The sequence below is a fragment of the Schistocerca serialis genome, chromosome 11 (assembly GCF_023864345.2).
Source record: "Schistocerca serialis cubense isolate TAMUIC-IGC-003099 chromosome 11, iqSchSeri2.2, whole genome shotgun sequence".
NCBI classification, from domain to species: Eukaryota; Metazoa; Arthropoda; class Insecta; order Orthoptera; family Acrididae; genus Schistocerca; species Schistocerca serialis.
This window is the reverse complement of record NC_064648.1, coordinates 12,865,452-12,892,619: the sequence shown is the minus strand read 5'-3', so window position 1 is coordinate 12,892,619 and position 27,168 is coordinate 12,865,452. Positions and strand designations below refer to the sequence as shown.

General features: G+C 40.0%; 1 long non-coding RNA gene across 4 annotated transcripts in view; it reads right to left on the bottom strand.

Moving 5' to 3' along the window:
• Window positions 1-15: 15 nt before the first annotated feature.
• Window positions 16-27,168, bottom strand: part of LOC126426763 (uncharacterized) — a 94,787-nt gene continuing 67,634 nt past the window's right edge. For 3 of the 4 annotated variants that reach the window (XR_007576410.1, XR_007576412.1, XR_007576409.1), the window contains 2 exons: window positions 13,812-14,036; window positions 16-1,107 (listed from right to left, as the gene is read on the bottom strand). This is a non-coding gene — a long non-coding RNA (uncharacterized LOC126426763). The remainder of the gene's footprint in view (window positions 1,108-13,811; window positions 14,037-27,168) is intronic. The other variant, XR_007576411.1, reaches the window with a different exon arrangement.

The window sequence follows — 27,168 nt, the reverse complement described above, 5'->3', positions numbered from 1 at the left end:
GTTTCTAACTTCAGATTACCACAAAGAGAACATTTATTTTGATGAAACTTGCACATAATACAAATAAAAAGTGAATAAATAAGCAAGAAAAATTTTTTTGGATAAACAGATAACAAATATTTCATAACTATTTTAAATTAATTACTGTACACAATAATACATGCTAGTCCAGCCAGTGATATTTAAGAATGGCTACCTCATCAGTCTTGCCACTTTATCTCGTAAAGAAAAAGTTGTTTCAAATCCACTGTCATTACGACGAGAAACCGAGCGTCATTGCGGATCGTTAAAGCCAGAATTCAAACACTATTGCAGATGGTTAAACAATGGAAACTTCAGGCTGGAATATCAACAATTTTAAGAAAAGGATTGGCAGTCAGGCACAACTAAAAGACTGTTACACATTACCGCTTTCTGTCAGAGCCTCCTTCGGCAAAGAAAATACGCGTACGTTCGCACGAGCGAACACGGCCAGAAGCTAGAATGTATAACAGTCTATTCGTTGTACTTGTCTGCTAATCAGTGTAAAGATGACCCACTGAGTTGCACACTATCCTTTTCCTAATATTACTGTAAATAATTTACGTTCTTTCTACACACTTCCACAATTACTTGTAATTACCCTGTTTCAAAACAGTTTCCACCAATGTTAATGTGACGTTACACCCAAAATAAATATTTTCGACCTGACAGCCTGCAGCAGTCCACTACGACACACAGTCTAGTAACAAAAGTTGAGAAGTATTAAATTTTGGCCCAGTTACAATATTCCAGCTGAGATGCAATCAGTATTTAAAATTAGTTCCCTATAAATATCATATCAGTTTTATATATTCTCTAGAAAGAGAACAGATATACTGCTTTAATCCTAGACATCGTTATCACTCTTTAACTATCACTGCAACTCTCCAGTCATCCACTGCTTCCTCTGCACTGCGAAGCAACACATTCTCCTCCTCTTCAAGTTCTGCACCACTCTCGTTATCAGACACGTAGAAAGCCGGTTACAAAGGTCGAATGACGCAGTGGATTTTAAGACCGGGCATCTGCTTGGCCAGCCCTTCTACGGCCTTCGGGTCACCTTGACACTCTTTGACTCCCAGCTCCCTGTGATAAGAATGAAAACATTGCTTTTACTGTGACAACGTGGCCATCCAATGGAGTTACCTCTATATTGTGCATGTTTGAACAACAGAAAATTTAATTATATACATGGAGGCTCATATTTATCTCAGAGAAAACAATGAGAAAAGAATCTAAAAGGAAGTGACATACTGGGATACGAGGTAGGAAAGGGTGCAGGGGGGGGGGGGGGGGGGGTAGGTAACAAGAGGAGAGTGGCAGTACGCACAGGGAAGGAGCAGTTCCAGAGCGAGAGGGGCTGAACGAGGCAAGGGGGTAAATGGCTGCAGGAAATACAAGTGTAACATTAGTTTGGCGAACAACTTCATAGCGTTTTTGTTTTGCTTATCGGTAATCCAGTCGCTACGGGTTTATTTAGCGATTATCAGTTTTTCTTTGTAGTTTGCTGTTGCTACTTGCATTCACATATTGCCATTTTGTCATTTTGAGATAGTGAGTAGAGTAGAAAACTGAGGGCCGAGTGGAGAAATCTGAACTTTTCGGACAGCAGTGGAGGTGGCCAGAAACATCGGGATAATGCCAATGGACAGAGCGTAACAAGAAAATTGTTTTTCATTTTAAGAAGTATTGTTTCGACATTAGTGACTGCCTGAAATCGGGAAGACCTTCGGGGCTTGACGAAGATAGTTTAAATGCATTAATCCACACTCGTCCGTGTCAGTGTGCTTGAGAACTGGCAAATGTGATGAACTGTGATCGTTCCACCATTGTGCAACATTTGCACGCAATGGGGAAGGTTCAAAAATTGGGCAAATGGGTACCGCACACTCTAAACCGAAATCATAAAAATGAACAGGTGGCCGTACTTGCACCTATTCTCGCTCGTCGTGAACTGACTCGTGAACACCTCCGACCGATCCTTACGGGTGACGAGAAATGGTGTCTTTATGCTAACATTAGGAAAAGAAACGAATGGTTAAGGCCCAAACAAATTAGCAACTGTCCGTACAAAGACTTGCACGTATTCACAAAAGATAACGTAATGCGTCTGATGGAACAGTGATGGTGGGGCGTGCCTCGAATTGCTTCCCTTGGGTGTAACCGTCACTGCTGATATTTATTGTTACGAGCTGAGACATCTCACAGAGACAGTCTGAGAACAACGACCAGGAAGACCGCGTGAAGCGATGCTACTCCACGCTAATGCTAGACTGCATTTTGCATCACTGACAAAAAACACTACATAGGAGTTGGGTAGGGAAGTCATTCCACACCCACCTTATTCACCTGATCTTGTACCCTAAAATTTTCATCCTTCTGCTTTTCATCAAACAACCTTCAAGGAAATTCAATTCGACATGAAAATGTGCTCCGAAAGTGGCTCGACGAGTTCTTCGTCTCGAAAGAACGATTTCTAGTCGTAGAATCAAAAATTTACACCGGCATTGGCAGACTGTTGTAAACAGTGAAGGAGAATATATTACTGATGACTAAAGTCTCTGTTATGAGTATCTATTGTGTTTATTAAACTTATGGAAAAACACTATGAAATTATATACCAATCATTATGCACTAAAAAATAAGATTCAAGTGCTGGAAATGAGATTCCCATGAATGGTGAAAGGATACGCAAAAATAGACAAAATAAAAATGCATATTACAAAAACAGTTCAAAGTTGAATAAAAAAATGATAAGATATATGAATTTAGAATTAAATGGAAGGACCATCTGGAAAGAGTACCTGAGTGATGACGACCGTTATAAGCTGTGCAGTACGAACCACACACAAAAGTGGAAAAAGACGTAAGGAAGTGGAGAGCATTGAGATTCTGCATCCAACTTGTTTTAAGCTGACAGGTATGGTGTAACAGTGTCTATTATAATAGGAGCCCAGAAGAAGGTCAATGTATCTCACGGCACTGGATTTCTAAGTAGAGCTTTCGATTTGCACAGACCGTGTTGTGGCAACAAAAATGTATGATATGTGCTTTATTGGAGGAAAACTGGGAGCCGTGCTACAGGTCCCAAGAATGGGCTCTCTGTACGACACCTTGAAGTTGACGTTCAGCTAAGGCCACGGACTCATAGCCGTACCACAAGCAAAAGTCATCATATAAGGAGTCTATAATTTTCAGTGCAATTTTTTGAAAGATTTCTTGTAGCCTTTGGCTGTCATTCTTTTTATTTCCTGTACGATTGTACAATTTTGGCTTTAGGCCATTTTCAGGTATTATTAAAAAAGTAACAGATCAGATTGGTAAGATTTTACAGAAACATGACATCAGACCGGTCTTTACACCAACAAAGAAAATAAGTCAAGTGCTGCAATCTGCGAAGGATAAACACCCTCCTGTGTTGACATGTGGTGTATACAAAATTCTGTGTACGTGTGGTAAAGTTTATATTGGAACTACCAAGAGGAGTGTAAATACATGGCTAAAAGAGCACAAAAGTCTCTGCTATAGCTGATTTCTCTATTTTTCCTATCGGCAGAGCATGCTCTTCAGTCAGGAAACCACGAAGTGAAGTTTTCTGAAACAGAAATTTTATTTACAACGTCAAATTATTATCCACAGTTAAGTAGAGAAGCCATTGAAATTTATAAGCATCAGGATGATTTTAACAGAAAAGAGGAGGCAATGAAACTTAGTGACATATGGACAGTAGCTCTGCAGAATCGCTAGAGAACTTTATCTTTGACAAGATGACAATCGATAGTTAAGTTTTATCTTTGACAAGGATTATCTCTGCTAATCACGTGTTACTTCGACCACGCCCCCTTTCCTACAGTATATATGTCGCTCTCGGACGTCCGACCAGTCAGTCGGCAAGACTCGGCAGAGGACTGCCTCTGAAGACGTCCAGCACAGTCCTGGACAAAACGTCAGGAACAGAAGAGTTTCTCAGACCACGACCTCACATCCCAAAAGGTTTACCAGCAGCCGTTTTCAAGTATTTAATGGATGATTTTTTTAGTAGCAGATTATGTCATATGAGTCATTGCTTCTATGACATTACGTTATGTTCATAAAATAAATCCGAAGTGTTCACACTATTTTAGGAGTGTGTTACTTTCAAGTAGTTGCAAAAGCAAACAAGACTATACAATAAGCTACCTACAAACATTAAAACAATAAAAGACATTTCAAGATTTAAAACTGCTGTCCATAATATCTATTGCAAAAATGTTATTATAGTATAAATGAATATCTTGAAACATAAAAATTTATTGCCAAATACCTAAAAAGAAAAAAGATAATTATTTGCGTTAAATATAATGTATGGAAGCTGAACCTTCAGTTGTAATAATATGAAGGCTAAAACAATTTAAATACTGTTATATGATTTAAAAACATGTATTGTAAATCACAATGATCTGTCCAATATTGTACAGTATACCTTGTACAACAAATGATCAAAAGGACCAATAAAAATGTTATGTAATGTAACTGCTCAAAAGTAACATGCTCCTAAAATAGCATGAACACATTGGATTTATTTTATGAGCATAACATGATGTCACAGGAACAATGATGTGAATGACATAATCTGCTACTAAAAAATCATGCATAAAAATACTTGAAAATGGCCTAAGGCCGAAATTGTACAATCGTACAGGAAATAAAGAGAATGGCAGCTGAAGGCCTCAAGACATCTTAAAAGAAAAAAAAAATAAGGAGTATGTGTAGCCACTGGACTCGCAGATTCCCGAAGCTTGAAATCAGAGCCATGGGATCGAGTTACAGTGACACCAGGTGGTATCATATGCTTCATGTGAGTGGAAAAAGATGCAGATAAAATGAAGGTGGTAGCAGCTGAGAAGGGAGTGAAACACGGTTGCAGCTATCATAATATTATTCAGTGGAAATGTTGGGAAGCTGTGACAGATATGGACAAAAAAATAACAATTTCACTGTTACCAGTCACTGTTGTTATTTCATTTAATGTCAGTAACAGTCACGGTAAAGCCTAACCTAAAAATGTTCGCATTTAAAATGGACAAAAAATTTGGAAAGGGTTTTGAAGTTCAGCGATAAGAAATATTTTTTCTTCGAGGTACGTTTTGTCTTTGCAACTAAATGAAAGGCAGTTTGTTTTTTGCCATATGCGTTTCACTTCTTTCATTTATGAAGCATCTTTAGTGGCCTGAAATACATATTTGTTTTTATATCTATGATAAAAATGCATTAGGTAGTAGTCCAAATATGTTACTATGTTATGTTTTCTTATGTTTTTCTCTTGTTTTTCCGATTAGAAACAACATTTACAGCACTAGTTTCATGAGGTTAAATTATCATTTGGTGTTACTTATGATTTCCATAGATGCTAGTTCATATGTGTGGTCCTGGAGATGTGTTCGCTTGTTCCCCATAATCCAGATGGCGGATTTCTGTTATTTTTTCACCCACCTTTATTGCAACAACTCACTTGCACTTTCACTATGTGTTCACCATGTGGTGTTTACCACGGGTAATGCCAATTGTCGCTGTGTGCTTATCTTTTGTCTTTTGTTTATGTTGTGTGTATGGCTTGATATTTTTCATTTGTTTTGTGTGTGTGTGTATGTGTGTGTGTGTGTGTGTGTGTGTGTGTGTGTGTGTGTGAGAGAGAGAGAGAGAGAGAGAGAGAGAGAGAGAGAGAGAGAGAGAGAAGAGAGATGTTCCACATCTCTGTTATTGTTTTAATGACTGATCTGTGAGTAACTGCTTTTATTGATTTTCTCATTAAGTACTTCCTTATTCATTGCAAGGACTCTTTGTATATGAAAGTTTCCCTGTAATGTCTGGAGTTTTTTTGTTGTAGTTGTTCACCTTAATAATTTTCATGTCCTGTTCCATGTTGGATAGTTCATGCCCTTGTTTTATCAGGTATCCAGCAGAGGTAGAATTGCTATTCTTATATTTCCAACTTCTTACAAGTTCTTTATACCTTGTTTTGAGGGGGACTGATGACCTTAGCTGTTTAGTCCCCCTTAAACATCCCAACAACCACCACCGCCACCTTGTTTTGAAATTCCCACCTGTCATCACCAGATATACTGGTTCATGTTCTTGGCATTCTAACTAGTATATTCCTGTGTTCAAAAAGATTTCGGGCTTGCAGCCAGTCGTCATAAACTTCACTGCACGATATTTCGACTGTACAACTGCCAACCATCTTCAGGTGAGCCGAACGAGGACTGACAAAGACGTTCTCAACTCCATCTTATATAGTGCACTGATAGTAATGCTGCGCATGCGTTGCAGTCGCAGAGACAGATAGGGCCACACCTCCCAGTGGCAGCGCCCTTGCTGGTGGAATTGCAATACTCAGCTGCCGTGGGTATTGTCACTGGCCGCAGCTATCGAACTCTTCTGGGGTCTTTGTCTCTAGCAAATTTCGGAGACAATGGGATTCCATGCATTATTCAATTGGTAACCACTGTCACGGTTCATTAGATTTCCCGCAATGCGTATTTCCACTGATTCTTTGATAATGGAGTCCAAAAAGTTTTTGCAGTGGCCAAAATCGAAGTTTTGTAGTACTCCATTGAATGTCCATTAGAAATACAATGTTCCGCAACTGCAGACTTACTGGCTTGCAGTAGGTGAGTGCATCGTTGTTGTTCTGTACAACACTCTTCCACTGTACGCATTGTCTGTCCTATTTAGGCCATACCACTTTAACATGGTATTATGTAAATTCCCGCCTTCCGCAGTGACAAATCATCCTTCATCCATCCCAGCAAATCCGAAATCGTAGAAGGCGGACAAAAAACCACTTTCACATGAAAATGACTAAGAATCCTTGCTATCTTGAAGGAGATATTTCCGACAAAGGGAAGAAAAGCTAGGGACTTGGCTGGGACGTTCTCCTCTTTATCCACTTCCCGGTTCCTGGCTCTAGTTGAGAAGGCCCTGTTAATTTGCCGGGTCAAGCACCCATTGTCTCTGAACACCATCCTCAAATGTGCCAGTTCCATAGGCAAATTCTCTGCATCCGACACCGTGTGTGCCCTGTGTACAAGGGTTTTAAGTACACTCACAGTCTGGGATGGGTGATGGCAACTTGATAAATGCAAATACAAATCAGTGTGAGTGGGCTTCCGATAGACAGAATGTCCCACAGTGCCGTCGCTCTTCTGTTTAACCAAAACATCCAGGAATGGAAGGCAGCCATCTTTCTCTAGTTCCATAGTAAATCGAATATTCTCATGGATGGAGTTAAGATGATGAAAAAACTCCATTAACTTTTCTTCTCTGTGGGGCCACACTATGAAAGTGTCATCGACATAGCTCCAAAAAACAGTTCGTTTACAGACCGCTGATTCAAGTGCTCTCTCCTCAAAATCCTCCATAAGGAAGTTAGCCACCAGAGGAGACAGAGGGCTGCCCATGGTGACACCGTCAGACTGTTCATAATATTCCTGGTTAAACATAAAATAAGTTGAGGAAAGAGTACTGCTTTGTTTCAACATAATGTCTGATTGAAACTGTTGACCAATTAGAATCAAGGAATCTGCAAGAGGTACTTTTGTGAAAAGGGAAATTACATCAAAACTCACTAGAAGATCCGAACTACTTAAGGGGGGTAGGACGTCAAACGAGCCGACTTTGAGCAGGAGAGGCACCACAGGACATTTTAATTTCCACTGTCTATACTTTTACAAGTAAATTCATAAAACTTTGTCAGCACGACCAGGAAGGATTCAGGATTCACACTCGTAGCAGCGGAAGTTAAAAAACATGACAAAATAACTTTTTTTACATGTGAAATTTCATCATTTTTCCACTTACTATTGGCTGCATTTGTTGCTATAGGTACACTTTTCTTCATAAGTAAGAGAGACTGTTTGATGAATTTTGCACAGCATACAAACCGTACTTACAGCTGTCTGAAACTCTAGAATCTATTTAATTTTTGAAAAAATGAATGAGCTGTTATGTTTTATACTTTATGTTTAGAAAAAAAATTAGATTTTGTAGTTAATTATCTCAATTTTTACCACAGCTTTGAATAGATTTGGAAAATTCTAGAGTTTCATACACCTTTAAGTACGGTTTGTATGCTGTGCAAAATTCATCAAAGAATCTCTCTTACTTGTGAAGAAAAATGTACCTACAGCAACAAATGCAGCCAACAGTAAGCGAAAAAATGATGAAATTTCATACCTAAAAAAAAAAATCATTTTGTTATATTTTTGCACTTCCACTGCTATGATTGTGAATACTGAATCCTTCCTGGTCATGCTGACAAAGTTTTATGACTTTATTTGTAAAAGTATAGACAGCAGAAAATAAAATGTCCTGTGGTGCCTCTCCTGCTCCAAGTCTGACGTCCTACCTCGCCTTAAGTGGAGAGCCCCCAGTCTATTAATAAAATCAGCAGAGTTCCGTATATGGTGTGAACATTTGCCAACAAATGGTCTCAACAAAGAAGCTAGATGTTTGGCTAAATCATATGTGGGTGCGTCAATATTACTGACTATAGGCCGTAAAGGCAGACCTTCTTTATGCACTTTAGGAAGAGCATACAGTCTCGGTGGTACACTCCTTGGTATATATCTGGTTTGTCTGTTGTTGTTTGTAAATGTGACAGGAATGGGTATCTCATTCCATAAGCAATGTGTAATCCCTGTTTCTCTAGTGTATTTGTTATTCTGTGTGTATATTAAATTGCGCCATTTCTTTCTGTTAGTTATGTCTGTTAGTTTGTGTTTCTTTGTGTGTTGTAGTGTCTATGGCATTTTTAAGTGTTTGTGTTCTCTGCTTGTTTTCATTTTTCTTTAGTTATATTTTGATTTTGGGGTTGAGTCTTTTGCACTATATGGATTTTATAAACATTGTTTGGCAATTAGTTGTATGGTTGTAGTTCTTTTTCATGGTTTTCTTGGCTGAGTGGTATATGTCATAGGGCTGATAATTTTTTATTTTACTGATAGTTGGTTGAAGCATGTGTAATTGTATCTGTGGCTCTTCGCTTTCTGAATATGTCAAATGTCTGCCTACTGCTGTCTCTCTTTATTGTTATATCCACGAAATGTATTTGATTTTGTGTTTCTTTTTCCATGGTGAATTGAATTTATTTATTTATTTATTTTCATGCTGTTTATGTCTGTATGAAGTTTATCTATTTACTCTGTTGGTTCATTCACCCTACAGGTTATGACATCCACAGATTTGTTGCTGTTGTTGTGGTCTTCAGTCCAGACACTGGTTTGATGCAGCTCTCCATGCTACTCTATCCTGTGCAAGCTTCTTCATCTCCCAGTACCTGCTGCAACCTACATCCTTCTGAATCTGCCAAGTGTGTTCATCTCTTGGTCTCCCTCTACGATTTTTACCCTCCACGCTGCCCTCCAATGCTAAATTTGTGATCCCTTGATGCCTCAGAACATGTCCTACTAACCGATCCCTTCTTCTGGTCAAGTTGTGCCACAAACTCCTCTTCTCCTTAATTCTGTTCAATACTTCATCATTAGTTATGTGATCTACCGATCTAATCTTCAGCATTCTTCTGTAGCACCACATTTCGAAAGCTTCTATTCTCTTCTTGTACAAACTATTTATAAACGACTTCCTGACACTTAAACCAATACTTGATGTTAACGAATTTCTCTTCTTCAGAAATGCTTTCCTTGCCATTGCCAGTCTGCTGATGGTCGAAGTAGAGAAGATATAAAATGTAGTTATTTTGCCCCTCAAATAGCAAAACTCATTTACTACTTTAAGTGTCTCACTTCCTAATCTAATTCCTTCAACATAACCCGACTTAATTCAACTACATTCCATTATCCTCGTTTTGCTTTTGTTGATGTTCATCTTATATCCTCCTTTCAAGGCACTGTCCATTCCGTTCAACTGCTCTTCCAAGTCCTTTGAGGTTTGCCGATGTCATTGTAATTCTATCAGAGACAGCAAAGTTTTTATTTCTTCTCCGTGAATTTTAATACCTACTCCGAATTTTTCTTTTGTTTCCTTCACTGCTTGCTCAATATACAGATTGAACAACATCGGGGAGAGGCTACAACCCTGTCTCACTCCCTTCCCAACTACTGCTTCCCTTTCATGTCCCTCGACTCTTATAACTGCCATCTGGTTTCTGTACAAATTGTAAATAGCCTTTCGTTCCCTGTATTTTACCCCTGCCACCTGTACCAGTAAACAATTATGTGTCATTTCCTTATGATGTTTTTATCAAAGAATGTGTTTTCTATGTGGCTGATAAATATGTTTGCCAATGTTTCTGATACTGACGATCACACTGGAAGGCCATCTTTTTGTAAGTAAAATTCCTTTTCAAACTGGAAGTAATTTTTGGATGTGATTGCTTGAAGGGTTTTGGTCTTTTCATTTCTGCCGGTAGTTTGTTAAATGTCAGTAGATTTTCTTCAATTAGTTTTATTGTGTCTGCACTGGGTATCAAGTTGTACATATTCTCTTTGTTGAAAATTATGAGAGGTGCTGTTTGTGATATGTGTAAGTCTTTTATTTGTGTTATGCACTCATTTGTGTGTTTCACTGTTCTGCTGCTCTTCATTTCATATTGCTGTGTTACAATTTTTTCATGTGTTTTGCCACATGGTAGGTAGTGCATTCATCAAGTTGATAATGGCCCTCACTGGAATAAGGGGTTTGTGAACCTCAGGTCAGCCTCAGTGTTGGAGATTTTGGGTTCTATTGTGTGATGTGTTGTTTTTGTTTACCTGTGAGTATGTGTTTGATGTCTTTGAAATTGTTTGTTATGTGTGTCAGGAAATGTGCTGCTGGATTGGATTTCAGTTTTCTGATATTGTTCAAGGAGATGATGATGTGGCGTAACAAGCTTGCTACGCCACACTGGGAAGGGAGCCGAAAGAAAGGCACGCGTACACACACGCCGACCGGCGTCAAGTCTGGAACAGGATAACTATTGAATGGTAGCAAGAAAAGTACGTAGCTGCTTTATACTTAACTTTTATTCTTTGATGAATACAGCGTTCTTCTTGAGACATTTATACGATAACTCTCAAACTAGGTAAGGCTAATGGCGCCTTGCTAGGTCGTAGCCATGGACTCAGCAGAAGGCTATTCTAACTGTCTCTCGGCAAATGAGAGGAAGGCTTCGTCCGTATTGTCGCTAGCAATGTCGTCCGTACAACTGGGGCGAGTGCTATATCGTATCTCGAGACCTGCCTTGTGGTGGCGCTAGGTCTGTGATCACACAGTGGCAACACGCGGGTCCGACTTGTACTAAATGGACCGCGGCCGATTTAAGCTACCACCTAGCAAGTGTGGTGTCTGGCGGTGACACCACAGATGAAATCTTTGATTTTTTTTCTATATATTGCTCTTCATTGATCAGTACTGTGCTGCTCCCTTTATGAGCTCTTCTGACGATGCTTTAATTTAATTTCATTTTATTATCTACCTGTCAATCATTTATACGAATATGATGTTATTAAGGTGTAGCTTTCCTGTTAATTTTTTAGTTGTGTTGTTTTCTGTTTGAAGTTTGTTGGCGACATTTTAATTCTGACAGAGAAAAGGTTTGCTGCTGACATTATAATCCTGTCAGAGGGACCATATGACTCGGAAAAGCAGTTTAACAGGATGGCTACTGTCTTGGAAAGAGATTATAAGATGAACATCAACAAAAGTAAAATGAGGGTAATGGCATGTAGTCAAATTAAATCGGGCAGTACTGAGAGAATCAGATTCAGAAATGAGATACTAAACGAGTGAATGAGTTTTGCTATTTGAGCAGCAAAATAAATGATGCTGGTTAAAGTAGAGAAGACGTGAAGCAGCAAGTGAAAATATGAAGAAAATCACTTCTGAAAAAGAGCATAGGAAGTCTTTTCTGGCTGGAGTAAAGCCTCATATAAATGTGAAACATGTAAAATAAACAGTTCAGATAAGAAAAGAATAGAAGTTTTTGGAATAAGATGGTGCAAAAGAATGCTATAGATTAGATGGGTAAATCGAATACCCAAGGAGAAAGTAGACAGAAACTGGGGAAGAAAAATACACTCCTGGAAATGGAAAAAAGAACACATTGACACCGGTGTGTCAGACCCACCATACTTGCTCCGGACACTGCGAGAGGGCTGTACAAGCAATGATCACACGCACGGCACAGCGGACACACCAGGAGCCGCGGTGTTGGCCGTCGAACGGCGCTAGCTGCGCAGCATTTGTGCACCGCCGCCGTCAGTGTCAGCCAGTTTGCCGTGGCATACGGAGCTCCATCGCAGTCTTTAACACTGGTAGCATGCCGCGACAGCGTGGACGTGAACCGTATGTGCAGTTGACGGACTTTGAGCGAGGGCGTATAGTGGGCATGCGGGAGGCCGGGTGGACGTACCGCCGAATTGCTCAACACGTGGGGCGTGAGGTCTCCACAGTACATCGATGTTGTCGCCAGTGGTCGGCGGAAGGTGCACGTGCCCGTCGACCTGGGACCGGACCGCAGCGACGCACGGATGCACGCCAAGACCGTAGGATCCTACGCAGTGCCGTAGGGGACCGCACCGCCACTTCCCAGCAAATTAGGGACACTGTTGCTCCTGGGGTATCGGCGAGGACCATTCGCAACCGTCTCCATGAAGCTGGGCTACGGTCCCGCACACCGTTAGGCCGTCTTCCGCTCACGCCCGAACATCGTGCAGCCCGCCTCCAGTGGTGTCGCGACAGGCGTGAATGGAGGGACGAATGGAGACGTGGCGTCTTCAGCGATGAGAGTCGCTTCTGCCTTGGTGCCAATGATGGTCGTATGCGTGTTTGGCGCCGTGCAGGTGAGCGCCACAATCAGGACTGCATACGACCGAGGCACACAGGGCCAACACCCGGCATCATGGTGTGGGGAGCGATCTCCTACACTGGCCGTACACCACTGGTGATCGTCGAGGGGACACTGAATAGTGCACGGTACATCCAAACCGTCATCGAACCCATCGTTCTACCATTCCTAGACCGGCAAGGGAACTTGCTGTTCCAACAGGACAATGCACGTCCGCATGTATCCCGTGCCACCCAACGTGCTCTAGAAGGTGTAAGTCAACTACCCTGGCCAGCAAGATCTCCGGATCTGTCCCCCATTGAGCGTGTTTGGGACTGGATGAAGCGTCGTCTCACGCGGTCTGCACGTCCAGCACGAACGCTGGTCCAACTGAGGCGCCAGGTGGAAATGGCATGGCAAGCCGTTCCACAGGACTACATCCAGCATCTCTACGATTGTCTCCATGGGAGAATAGCAGCCTGCATTGCTGCGAAAGGTGGATATACACTGTACTAGTGCCGACATTGTGCATGCTCTGTTGCCTGTGTCTACGTGCCTGTGGTTCTGTCAGTGTGATCATGTGATGTATCTGACCCCAGGAATGTGTCAATAAAGTTTCCCCTTCCTGGGACAATGAATTCACGGTGTTCTTATTTCAATTTCCAGGAGTGTATTTATGGCACAACTTGATTAAAAGAAAGGATTTGTCAGTAGGTCCCAACCTGGGACACAAACAAATTGTCAGTTTGTTATTGGAGGGAAGTACGGTGGGTAAAAACTGTACAGGGATACGATGGCTCAAATATGTGGCTGGAAGACAGCAGTTTCCAACTGGAATGTGTCTTCAGGATGTCATACTGATAAGCAGTGGCATTAAAGCACTGTCTCATTCTGTAGCACTTCTTGGTATGCTCTATATTTAGGAACCCATTGCCAAACACACAGTGTGAATTGCAGGGTAATCTAACAGGTGTAGATCTTTTGTTACCCGAGATTGACGAGCTTTTCTGGAAACTTTTCAAACGGCACTCCAGCGACAACGGAATAATCGAATGTCAGGCAGCGCACACCTGACAATTCGAGGATGCTGCTCACACCCGGTTGCAGCCTCGCAAAAGCCATATTTTCCATTCGAAGCGTGTGAAGTCGCGGCAGCCCGACGAGGTAGGAGAACAGGGCCCCGCCGAGTGTTCTGCAATCTGTCACGTCCAATCTGAAACAAACCACGATTGTGCTGTCGTTTATTTGGGGACAAGCTGGTAGAGAAAATTGTAATGGATTTTACTTCCAGTTGTTGCCAGCAAAACAGAGCATCTTTGATGGAAATCAAAAAATTATGAATATCTTAAAGTAAAAGCAATTAAACTCCAATACAATGTATCGGTTTAGTGCATAAGTTCGTAGCATTTTTCCATAAGTTTAAACACAAAAGACACACATAACAGTCTTTAGTCGTCAATAATATGTTCTCCATCGCTATTTACAACGTCTGGGGTAACATTTCAGTTCTGCAGCAGTAGAAATCATTTGGTTTTGAGGCAAAGAACTTGTTGAGCCATGTTTGCAGCACATTTTCATCCAGAAATGAATTTCCTTTAAGGTTGTTTGATAGAGAGTAGAAAAGGTGAAAACTGAGGGTGCAAGATCAGATGGGTGTGGTGTGACTTCCCAATCCAATTCCTGTCAGTCTAGCAGAATGCAGGCATGCATTATTGTGGAGCAGCATCACTTGACCCCATCTTCCTGGTCACTGTTCTCAGATTACATCTGCAAGATGTGTCAGTTTTTGACAGTTATCGTCAGCAGTGACTGTTACACCTCGGGGAAGTACACCCCTCCGTTGCCGTTCCACCAGATGCATAAAATTATTTTTTGTGGATGTGCACAGGTCTTTACGCAGGGAGTTGCTGCTTAATTTGGGCTCAGCCTCATTTCTTTTCCTTACGTTATCATAAAGGAACCTTTTCTCACCACTAGTCACGATACAGGATAGGAATGGTCAGTGTTGTTCACGAGCCAGTGGACGATAAATAAGCAGAGACGCACATATGGCTACCCACTGATTTTTGTGATTTTGGCTTGGACCATGTGGTATCCATGCAGCCAATTTTTGAACCTTCCCCCCTGCATGCAAATATCATATGATGGTGAAATGATCATAGTTCATCACATTTGGCAGTCCTCAAGAACACCAACCTGGATCATTGTGGATTCAAGCATCTGAATGATCATCATCAAACCCTGAAGGTCTTCCTGAATGTGGAGAGTACTAATAAGAAAATGATACTCTCTAAGGACAGGCATAGGGCAAAATGTCTTCTTGTACTTTCACATATGTATCTCCAACAATATGACAGCTAAAATACTAAAACTTGAGGCTATTATGTACAACACAATGCTTGATATTCTGTGCAGTTTTTGGTTGACAATGCATGACAAACATCTTATAAGGATTTTATTTTTCAATTACCATTGTTTAGCCGGCCGCAGTGGCCATACGGTTCTAGGCGCTTCAGTCCGGAACCGCGTGACTGCTATGGTCGCAGGTTCGAATCCTGCCTCGGGCATGGATGTGTGTGATGTGCTTAGGTTAGTTAGGTTTAAGTAGTTCTAAGTTCTAGGGGACTGATGACCTCAGATGTTAAGTCCCATAGTGCTCAGAGCTATTTGAACCATTTTGAACCATTATTTCTATAACCTTTTCTCGTAAACTACTCGAGCAATAAAAGTGGAATTTCACAGTTTACATCTACATAAGTGTGTGGAACCGATTTTTGTTTAAGGTCGTAGTTGCTTTGAAATTAATTTTTCAGTTTTGTGTTACCAGGGACTGCTCTATATTTCTCAAATTTTAAAGGAGAACTTTTCTCAGAGAAAATATAATGGAAAACTGCTGAGCAGGATTATTCAGTAATCTTAAGAACTACAGCAAATATCAGAATGTTAGCTTTTCAGTTCCTGAGAAAAAGGTACATTATAGCTAAGAAAAGTCAGTTTATGGCAATTGACATTTAAACTTTTTATTTAAATTTTTGACAATATTGGTGTACATCTAGTGACTAATGATGCCCATGTCCTGAATCTTTTTTTTCTTCCTCGTCTTCCTGGAGTAGCAGGCACGTCTCATGCACACATGACTGCCGACTGCAGCATCTCGCTGTGTGTGTGTGTGTGTGTGTGTGTGTGTGTGTGTGTGTGTGGGAGGGGGGGGAGGGGGGGGGGCGGTTGGGTGGGCCTGTCTGCAACTTACGTGTCGTGTCTTCTTTAAGGCGAATCGCAATCTGTCTTTTTCTACATTGTTGATACTTCAAATTTTGCATTTTTCTTTCTGCTGCCTGAGCTTTCTCCAGTAATGCTTCATCAATGCTTGTGTGCGTCTCGAGTGTGAATGCACCTGGATGGAAGGCCGGTCTCTGCATGCGCTTAACCTTACCTGCATTTCTACTATCGAATGCTAGACAGACGTCACATGAAGGGATGTTCACAACAATTGAGGATACAAATAGTGTTTTTGGACAACGCATCCAAACAAGGTGATTCTAGTTCTCATTTACATTCTGTGTTTTCCCGTGTACACATTTTTTCAGCAGTTCAGGATTGGCTAGATACCTGAAAGTTAGTTTTATAGCATCTAAAACAGCAAGTGGCAAACGATGTTTGTTAGTGTATGGCTTTCCACTGGCTTCTGCCTGAAGATATTTGCATCACTATATGTCACAAAGGGAATGTTGAGGATCACCATCTGTGGAAAGTCTATGAAAGAATTTGCCCACACGACTTGCACATTGTTTCCACACTACGAAGTTACCCCCGATGGGTTTTTTGTAAGTGTGAACTTCCTTCTAATTTCTTGCCTTTCATTTCTTTCTTCAATTAGAGTAGTCTACCCCCCATTCACTTTTGAATATGCCACACACAGTCCAGGTTTCCAAATTTAGTTTTTGAGAGCCATAACAATTGCTCTCTCAAACAGTCTTAAAAGCACTGGAAGGTCCATTACCTAGAAACTTCACATAACTAACACCATATTTTTCAACTGACCTCTGGAATATTAGTTTTGTCCCCGCTGCTTCCATTCCACCACTTAGCCCCAAGTTTCTTGCTGCATACTTTCTTGTGCTCCTGCTGCCACCTTTCTTCTTCACTGCCATCATTGTTCTTTCTTGTGTCACACTGAGAGCAATACTTGCTCATTACTTGGAAGACTAAGATTTTCCCTGTATCTACACTAATGACATGTTACACCACGATGTAGTGTATTGCCCCTTTTCATCCAGGTTTCGTCACAAGAGACTCACAATGTCTTTTTCCCCTTCATTGTTAATGTCTACAGCTTCCTCAATAGCTGCTTTCATATCCTTGCACTCAACTCCAAGAGTACTGAAAAGTGTTCTGTTGTAATCACTGATCCTAGATACTAGTGCAGGCAAGTTCAAAAATGGTTCAAATGGCTCTGAGCACTATGGGACTTAACAGCTGAGGTCATCAGTCGCCTAGAACTTAGAACTACTTAAGCCTAACTAACCTAAGGACATCACACACATCCATGCCCGAGGCAGGATTCGAACCTGCGACCGTAGCAGTTGCGCGGTTCCCGACTGAAGCGCCTAGAACTGCTCGGCCACACCGGCCGGCAGACAAGTTCATCAAGCCACAAAACAGATTTGTGCCTTCTCTGCCTACACGTAAGCATCTCATGCCACAACTCAATCTTGTATTCACCTCATACATCTTCCCGTGGAGAGCAGAAGTCTTGAACTGAACAGCGTACTTACAAACTTTACACTTTATTATTATCAATTACTTAAAATGCTAATACGGTCACTGTCACCGTACAGTGCCCACAGTTACCATATGCACGTGAAACAATCATATAGGCAGGTATTTATAAATCCACTGGGAAACTCATCTTTGGCACAGCATCATCATCCTCGATGAACTCGGTGACTCTGTCGAAAATTGTACTACACCCTTTGGAATAGCGTCTGCAGCACTGTTATTTAAATTTCCTGTACTTTTACAGGTGAAATTTGACGTTTCCTCACTTTATTGAATATGCATCCACTAATAGAATGTTGTCTACTCCCGGGGCCTTGTTTCGACTCAGGTCTTTCAGTGCTCTGTCAAACACTTTGTGCAGTATCGTATCTCCCATTTCATCTTCATCTACATCCTCTTCCATTTCCATAATATTGTCCTCACGAACATCGCCCCTGTATAGACCCTCTATATACTCCTTCCACCTTCCTGCTTTCCCTTCTTTGCTTAGAACTGGGTTTCCATCTGAGCTCTTGATATTCATACAAGTCGTTCTCTTTTCTCCAAAGGTATCTTTAATTTTCCTGTAGGCAGTATCTATCTTACCCTTCGTGAGACAAGCCTCTACATCCTTACATTTGTCCTCTAGCCATCCCTGCTTAGCCATTTTGCACTTCCTGTCGATCTCATTTTTGAGACGTTTGTATTCCTTTTTGCCTGCTTCACTTACTGCATTTTTATATTTTCTCCTGTCATCAATTAAATTCAATATTTCTTCTGTTATCCAAGGATTTCTACTAGCCCTCGGCTTTTTACCTACTTGATCCCCTGCTGCCTTCTCTATGTCATCTCTCAAAGCTACCCATTCTTCTTCTACTGTATTTCTTTCCCCCATTCCTGTCAATTGTTCCCTTATGCTCTCCCTGAAACTCTGTACAATCTCCGGTTCTTTCAGTTTATCCAGGTCCCATCTCCTTAAGTTCCCATCTTTTTTGCAGTTTCTTCAGTTTTAATCTACAGTTCATAACCAATAGATTGTGCTCAGAGTCCACATCTGCCCCTGGAAATGTCTTTGAGATTTAGGAACCAGGTTTTAAATTGTGTCTTACCTTTATATAATCTATCTGAAACCTTTTAGTATCTCCAGGGTTCTTCCATGTATACAACCTTCTTTCATGATTCTTGAACCAAGTGTTAGCTATGATTAAGTTATGCTCTGTGAAAAATTCTACCAGGTGGCTTCCTCTTTCATTTCTTAGCCCCAATCCATATTCACCTACTACGTGGAGGAGTACAAGGACAAATTATCGATTTTTCCTTTTTTGTAAGTGAAGTACTCACAGTGAAATGTATTCCTTGGTACTATTTGTGTATAGACATGCTGACAAACATTAATTATAAAGGGCAATCAAAAAGTTCCCATTCGAAGGCTGTACAGTCTGGGATTGCAATCGCGCAAAATGGCTGTGAGCACTGAGGCAATCCTCCCACCTACACACCAAGTCGAAGGCACCTGCTCGGAAGAACACCGTGTCCTGCTACGCAGAGAAGTCCGTAACTGCCTGCCGCACACCTTCGTCCGGCAGGAATTGTCGACCTTTCGGGGACTTTTTTAAGGTACCGCCGGCAGGATAATCGAACAGGGAGAAATTGGGACTGAAGGGCAGGTGCTCGAGTGTCTCCCATTTATCTCTAATGGGTGAAGCCAACCTCCTAGATCAGCTGGCGTCTCGTGTCAAACTGTCACAGGCACGGAAGTTGGTGTACGATTCCTGATCTGTGGTTTTCAACAGATGTGCTGCCCGAAACACATTCTCTGTTCTCTGACTGGTGTTTGTCCTTCAGCAGCTGAGAAAAGAACAGCAGCACATTGGTCCAGTTTGGACACATTTGGTACTAATATTGCCACGGCACACTTTTTCCGCACACGTGTCAGGAAGACACGAATGCCTCACTAAGCTGTCCCTACACATCAGAGCTCATATATCACCGTCGGACATGTGCTGTGTCGCATATACACTACAACTGTGCCCTCGAACAGAAACTTTTTGATAACTTCTTCTGCAGTGACAGTGGTAGCGGAGGTACCTTCCACTGCAAACTATAAGGTGTCTTGCAGATTGCAGATGTAGAAATGACTTTACAGAGATCTGATTTGCTCGAATAGTTTGATTATTGTAAGAAATGTGAAAGTAAGACGAGCTTCTCACTTTGTATCTTCACTCGTCTGGGAAATTACACAGCTTTCCATTAAAACTGCAACATCAGGAATCTGGCCATTAAAACTGCAACATCAGGAATGAAAACAAATACCACTTTTCTTATTGTGGGTCTGCAGTATAGTAAGAACATACACTATTATATTTTAGGTGATTTGAGGGAATACATTTAGTAGGGAGGCGTCACCTCAGGTAGCATCAGCGGCTCGACTCTGACCTGGCCGTACATCGAGCTGGCTCAATGAGGAGAAAATGCCGAGTGCTGTAACTTAAACTTTGCACAGTGCAAGAGGAGTCAAAATAAGCTAACACATGTCTAAGCTTATTCGGGAAAACAACAGTCAAAGTTTTTTAGCTACTTTACGTGTGTGTCTTTTAGAGCACAGTAATCTCAGGTGAAATGGTGTCACAATGGCTAGTGATGCAGCCTCTCAGTTTTGTGCCCCACGTTCAAAACCCAATTACTGCTTTTATTTATTTATTTATTTCTTTTATTTATTTTACATTTATCTACCCATGTCCATAGAAGATTACTACATGATGTTTCTTATCAAGTTAAGTATACAAGGGCATTATACTAATTGTAAAATTATGACTGTGTTTCACAAATAAGTGTCATGCATTTATTATATAGTATATGTGTGTACAATATTTTCAGGCGTTACAATCCTTTTAAATGCCCACATTCTTATATTTCGTTCTTATATCAGTCCTTATATTAATTCTTATATTTTATTCTTACATATGCTCTGTGCCAGAGGTCATCAGTCACAGTGGTGGCACGATATTCTCTCAGCGGCCTGTGGCCAAATTTATGAAACAGACTAGAGGTGCGGAGAACTCACTGGCCACGGCAACAGCTGACCGCCCTCTGGATTGAGGTGATTCGGTTTGCGCATTATGTTGTCAGAAGATGTTCCAGAGACCTCAAAAGTCATGTCACAGGTCAGAAAAGTAAGAAATTAACAGACGTGATCTTGTGCCCCCTACATTGTCCCACTATCCACGTCGTGTACTCGTCCTGCTGCAAATGACCCGTAAACCGACTCGGCAGACGTGATGTGGCTCTACGACCCTGCGAGGCTGAGGAAGCGATAAATCTGTCCTCTCGGACATTATCATTGCAGACATAGTGTAATGGTACTTTGACTTCCGCGCCTCCGCCAATACAAAGATATAATTTACGATCGCGCACGCAGAAGAGAGCTGCGCCAGCGACCGATTTTTATAAATAATTTTGTCCGTCTTTTTAGTTTTGCGTAGGTTTTTGTTTTTAAGAACTAATTGAGGACTCTCTCTCTTGTCTTGATACGAAAGACGTGTATTTTTCAGCGATGTGTTGAATGTGCTTTTGGGTGGAAATTAAAATTAAAATTACATTACAAAGCGAGGTTGTTTCAATTGTGATTCGAGGGAGTTATCATCAAATTTGTAAACTGATCATGACAGTGGCAACTTGAAGAAGTTTTCAACAGACGGAGAAAAGTGAAAGACGGGTCGTCCTACAAGAGAAATTAGGAGGACAGCCATGAAGACTACATTGTAATTAATACTGCGTGTCTAACAAGATTATAAGGTAAATTTCAATTAGTTTCTGATGCTATCTCCGTACAGTCGCTTTTTGTAGTGTTGCCGACCCGGTCTGCCATGCACGGTCAAATTACAGCACGATCTCAATCAATAATACGAAGTCCGCCCTATCCGTAACTGAAACCACCAAAATTCCAAACCCAATCAGATTTTCTATTTTCTATTTTTCACGGCAGAACCCCGAGGAGAAGGGTACACTACAATTGGCGTCTTGGTGACAGGACTTGCTATCTTCACATTTGATACAAGTGCAGTTATTATAAATTTTGGACATTTTATCTAATTTTAACCACTTAATAGCATCAGAAAATGAATTTGGACTAAGTCCCGTTCATTTCAATTGTAATGTTACATGCATGAAATTTACAACAATATTGGTTTCCCTGTTATTAATTTGTGTTAATTTTCATTTTGATGCTGAGGAAATTAATTTGGTAAAAAAAAAAAAAAAAAAGAAAAAAAGGAAAAGGGTAACGTTCCATAAAATAATTTGCACGGACGCAAAAGAAAAATTTCGGATTGAAAACTGTATATTTGACGCTACATTTGCATCATAAGAGTGAAGAAAAAAAAAAAAAATTGGTGAGTACAGAAATTTACATTTTTTCCAGTTTCAAGCAGCCATCTGTACTCCCTTTATTCCGATCCATTTATTCCGAAATTATTTTTTCAAATTGTAGTTAAAATTGATTTACTACTATTATTGCAAAGGATAAGTGAAGAGCATATTCACAGTCATTTATTTGTGAGATGGAAATTTCGGTACCAGTTTAATAATTTAATTTCTAATTAGAAATCATATAGAAATATCCATTTCCATAAGAGAAATTTCAGATTTCAACATATCATATTTAAATTTTTTTTTTTTTTTTTTTTTTTTTTTTTTTTTTTGCCACTGGAAAATTTTATTTGCAATTAATTACGAAAATCGCAAGATGGACGCTAGACGCGTAGAAATTGTTCCCGCGGACGAGCTTAGTGAAAGTGACACATTGCAAAACATGTCCGACAGTCAAATGAAAATTGAACATAATCGTGAGGATGTTCAAGACATAATTTTACCGGTTCGATTAAGACAACAACCCCTATATTTAAAGATATACAGGCGAATGGAGAGTGAGTACTACGCGACAAAACATGACATTCACAATGTCAACTTCAGAACCAGACATCAATCAGTCACGAAAAAATGATGAAACTAAGACACAGGACTCTGACATGCTCAACCAGATTCTGAAGTTACTTGGTGACCAAAACAGAAAATTGACACTTTAGACAAAAGATTTGATGCTTTAGACGACAATTTAAAACGTGACATTGGGAAATTTGACACTAAATTCGATGAACTGACACGGGACATAAAACAAAATTCTGAAAAACAATCGAGACAAATTGCCGACTTGACAGAAACCAGCAGTAGTCTTGAAAGGAAATTTACTGACTTATCAGACAAGGTTACGAGACAATAAAAGGTATTTGTGGAATTCAGTGACGAGACAAAAACAGACTTACAATGATGTAATGAGAAATTGTTAACAGTAGTTTTTGAACAACAGAAAACCAGTACCCAAGTTGATGAATTACGACAGTCACACAATTCCGTAAAAACAAACCAAGAACACTTAGACCTGACGATTACAGACCTTTCAGACAGATTAAATGATGTAACATTGGAGCAGAAATCCTTACAGGAAAATTTAGAAGAACTTGAAGACAGAGCAGATGTAGCATCTTTAAAGAATGACACAACTCTAGCAGAGAAACTTGTACATGAATGCAAATTATGTGATGATTATTTAGATGAGAAGTGTGAGACAATGACACAGATCATTTTAGATAAGACAAAGGAACAAGTAAAAGGAGAAACAGATAATATTCAGAAAGAGGTACGTAAACTTAAAGAAAATGTAATACCAAGTTCGTCAGTGATACCAAAACCCATAACAGGCAACCAAAACATAAATGAGAATCATAATAATGCTAGACCCAGCACACAGCCGAAAATAGAATTACCAATGAGTGATACAAATCCCAATGAACCATTTTCAATGCTACCACAAGATCAAAATTACTATCAGACATCACCACATACTATGCACAGGTTGACACAAAATGCAGGACCCATAATACCATCGGGAGTAGCTGATGAAACATTAGTACGACATGGATACTTTCAGACATTTTCATGTGATGAGAAAGACAAAGTGCATCCGATTGTTTTCATCCGCTCTTTTGATGGTATTTTCCTGAGACATTGGTTAGAAGCCAATAAAATTCGATATGTTACAAATTTGTTACGTGGAAGAGCAGCTAAGTGGGGAGCAGCAACGAAAAGACGATGTTAAACATTTGAACAGTTTGAACAAGCATTTCTTGAGGAATTCTGGTCGATCACAGAACAGCAAAGTTTAAAACGAGAAGTATACAATCCAGAAATTTACAACCCGAAGAAAGAGACTTTACGTCAATACTTCGAACGCTACCTAGACAAAACATTATATTGGACAAAACCAGCAGATTTACCAGATGTAATTAGAACACTTAAAAGCCACTTACCATTTCCTTACCGTGATAAATTAATAGGAGTGTCCGAGGACAACATAAAGAATTTTTTTAGTTATGTTGATGAGATAGATGTTGTTTGCAGAGATGAGATCAGGAATTTCAATCAATTGTATCCGATCCATCCAAGCAATTCGCGTACGCACAACAGAAATGACAGAGGCTATTGGAATCCGCCTCTGACACCACAACAAAACACTCAAAGAAACAATTCGCACTACACTAGGACAAATCCATTCAATATTAGGAGAAGCAACTCGCAGCATTGGCAAGGAAACAGTAATTATTACTATAATGGTTATCCGAACAGTAATTACAATCAGAACAATAACAGTTATATTCAAAACAACAACAACAGAAGAAAGAACCAAAATCATAGAGATCAAAGAAGAGAGGATAACAGGTACCATCCAGGATATTTTCAGAGAAACAACATCCAAACATGTATTGCAGGAATAACAGTAATGACAATACCAGTTACAGTCGTGGGCGAAATAATGTATGGGGAAATCACAATGGACCACCGCCACGACACATGCAATACAGCAACCCTCAATTCCTACCTAACGAAACTCCCAATGCGACGCGAGGTACTGTCAACAACCAAACAGCTGATACTTGGGTGACGCGTGACAGAAATGTAAATATTATTGAGTTGGGCAATGAACCCAACCCGCAACAACAACCGAATTTCCCGGAAAACGAACGACGACCGAGCTAAGCGCTCGAGTTACGGTCGATAGGGAGCAGAGCGCAACGGAACCGACGATTTGTTTTCTCCGATATGAGGACAGTAAGAAAATAGAAAAAGAATTATATCAGGATGTAGATTTTAATAGTACCAGTAAGACGAAGAAGATTATTCAGGCTATAACACGAGTTATGATTGGTAGTTATGAAGTGGAAGTAATGTTAGATACAGGAGCAGCAGCAAGTGTTATTTCAATGTCCTTATATAATGAACTCAAACAAATAATAAACATACAAACATTGCCAGTACAGAATTGTCACATTATAAGTGCCACCGGTAACAAATCAAAGAATGTGAAATTTCAAGTGCTAATTAACTTCACATTTTCAAATTTACCACTCAATTACAGTTTTCTGGAAGTAGACAAATTAGTTATGCATTGCATATTAGGAATTGACTTTTTGAATGAATATCAAGCAATCATAGATTTAGGAAAAGGGAAATGTCATTTAACCGTAAACCAACAACAACTGACAATAGAGTTAACACAGGGTAAAAACTTAAACAGTAAACAAGGTAAATTTGAACAGTTACATTTTATGTATCCAACAGCAACAAACATATGTGATTTAACTTTTAATGAAGCTGTATCTCAGGGAATTAAACCTAATGATTTATATGAGAAATGCACAGAATCTGAATATCTTACGAAGGAACAACAACTTGAATTACTTGAAGTTTTGCAGCAATTTGCTGAGGTATTTGTGGAGAAACCTGGAATTATTAGAGGCTATACTTATGAGATGGATGTTAAACCACACAAAACATACTGTAGAACATATTATAATATTCCTTGGTCAAAGAAACCCGCAGTTTTGAAAAAGATTGAAAAAATGCAAGCTTGGGGTATCATTGAAAGGTCACATTCACCATATTGCAATCCGATACTAGCAGTTAATAAAGAGGATGGTAGTGTAAGGTTAGTGCTGGACACACGAGAAATTAACAAAGTTATAATCCCAATCAACACACGAACTATAAATTTGGAAGAACAACTTTTAAAATTTCATAATGTACAGTATTTAACCAATATCGACCTCCGCTCATCATTTTGGCAGGTGAACCTCCATAAAAGCAGTCGTAAATGAGGGACGTAGTTATCAATTTTGTGTTCTACCCTTTGGTCTACGAGTGAGTGCTGGAGTATTTATTGAAGCCTTAGATGCTGTTCTTGGACCACAATAGTTATCGCAAATCACAGTTTATGTTGACGACATTGTCATTGCCACCACTACTTGGGAAGAACATGTAAATCTTTTGAAGCAACTTCTGACTAAATTTTCTGACGCAGGTGTCACTATCAATTTATCAAAGACGAAATTAGGGAGGAGAGAAATCAAATTCCTTGGTCACATCATATCAACTGAAGGCATTTATCCAGAATCAAGAAAAATTGATGCAATAAAGAATTTTCCATCCCCACAGAATCGTAAACAACTCAAAGCCTTTCTTGGCCCATCTTCATTCTTCAGGAAATTTGTACCCTACCACCTTCTTAACAGTCCACATCTTCTATCTTTACTCAAAAGAAATAATATTTGGAAATGGACAGAGTTCTGTCAGACAGATTTTGAAGCGATTAAGAATGCTTTAGTTAATGCACCATTGTTATGTCATCCTGACATGATGTCAGACTTTTGCCCAGTAACAGATGCAAGTTCCTATGGGCTCGGAGCATTTTTATTCCAAATTCATGTAGAAGATGAACAAACAGTCATCAAACCTATAAGTTTTGCTAGCCCCACGCTCACTGAATGCGAAAAGTCATATTCAGTGACTGAGCGCGAAACGCTTGCCATAGTATGGGCATTTCGCAAGTTTCGCTACTTTCTATGGGGAAAACGTACTAAGCTTTATACTGATCATCAAGCTCTTTCTTTCCTGCTATCATGCAAGTTATTACATTCACGTCTTGCACGCTGGTGTGCATCACTACAAGAATATGATTTTGATATTATATATACAAAAGGAGAATCCAACAATATAGCCGATGCTCTATCTTGTTTGCCACAAGGCCTAAAAGAATTTTCAGATGTGACAGAACAAACATCAGATTTCAAAATTTTACTCATGTATGATGGCACATTTGCACCTTACTACAAAAACATGTGCAGGAAGTTAGCCATATTGCAGGACAATGATACCAGGTGGATCCAGATAAAGAATAAATTACGTGCAGGAACAGACCCACATCTGGAAAAATATTACACATTACACAAAGAAGTATTATTTCACCGACGAAACCCTGAATCACAGCATTGGTGTGTTTGCTTACCTGAAGCTCATGTTGATCATTTTATTTTATTTACACACAGAACTTGGGGACACTATGGTGTAACGAAATGTACAGATAAGATTATACAATATTGCTATTTTCCAAATTTAAGGCGAAGAGTATTGAGTAATATTAGGAAATGCATCATATGTCAGAAAGCCAAATATTCTAATCACACAAGCATGAATGA